A 1,468-nucleotide genomic window follows, 5' to 3' on the forward strand; every position below is an offset into this window, starting at 1 on the left:
AGTAATTGCCCCACTCTCCTGTTGTTATCACATAGACACCTGACTGTTAACTCATGCCAACTCCCGTCTCCTCTGCTGTTAACTTCCTTCAGTTGGAAACATTGGCTTCCGTTGTTTTGTTGTTCACTTAATTTTCCATTATAAGGTGTACAATTGAAATATATAGACAAATACAAAGAATCATGTAACAAACACCCATTTACATATTGCGAGACTTAATCAAATCTAAATGTTTTGCTCTATTTGCACCAATTCTTTTTACAAACTAAAACATTATAGATACAGTTAAAGTTCTGTCTCTTCTGAGTCTGACTCCCCTTCTCTCCAAAGGAAACACCATCCTGATCTTAGTGTTTATCATTGTCATTCATGGTTTTATACATTTTCTACATACATGTGTCCATAAACAGCATATAGTATTGCTTTATACTTTCTATTTTTTAAATTTTCTTTAATGTTTTTATTTATTTTTAGACAGAGAGAGACAGAGCATGAACAGGGGAGGGGCAGAGAGAGAGGGAGACGCAGAATCTGAAACAGGCTCCAGGCTCCGAGCTGTCAGCCCAGAGCCCGACGCGGGGCTCGAACTCACGGACCGTGAGATCGTGACCTGAGCCGAAGTCGGACGCTTAACCGACCAAGCCACCCAGGCGCCCCTAGATTTCACTTTTTAAAACTACTTTATAGCATTGAATATATGACTATACCAAAATTTATTTTTTATTGCATACCAGTAGACATTTGCATTTTTTTCCAATTTTTCAATATCATAAAGCTGCAGTGGACATCCTTGCACATGTTTCCATGCACACAAATATATTGGGTTTTTTATATATATATAAATCAACCATCGTAATTGTCTCACACATGACAACATAATCATGTGTGAGTATTATACCATTGCACTGATGTTTTCAACTTGTAACTTTTCACAGGAATTTCCCTCATGGAGATGTATAAGCTTCAGTTCTGAACCATAGGATAATTTAAGGAGTAATCAAATGTGAGTACAGAATTGGAGAGGAGGATAATATGCCTTCAAGAAACTTGGGTTCAATTTAAGGACTGATCTTGCCCCTTTTTCTGTTTCCTTGACATGTAAATGGGTCACTATCCCCCTCATATGGGCTGAGAGCCAACTGAAGTATTTAGCCACTGAATTTAATGCGAGCTTTTGTTAGAAGTACACACATTACCAGTTATTGCCTTGGGAGGAAATAAGTCTCATATGTTTTCATAGTGATTTTAACTTCATTCATTTATTTGCGGTTGCTAGGTACTCATCCATGTGTTAGGTGCTCTGGGTTGTCCAAAGATGAAGTCGTCAAAAGAATTTACAATCCCACGAGGAAGAGATGCTTAGGAACACAATCAGTAGGATTGTGGCATCTGAAATAGACTATTTTCTCCCTTAGTGACACTCAGGAAATGCTTGTCTCCTGCTGTTGATGAATAATTTCAGAGTACT

The sequence above is a fragment of the Prionailurus viverrinus genome, chromosome A2 (assembly GCF_022837055.1).
Source record: "Prionailurus viverrinus isolate Anna chromosome A2, UM_Priviv_1.0, whole genome shotgun sequence".
In the NCBI taxonomy this organism is placed as follows: domain Eukaryota; kingdom Metazoa; phylum Chordata; class Mammalia; order Carnivora; family Felidae; genus Prionailurus; species Prionailurus viverrinus.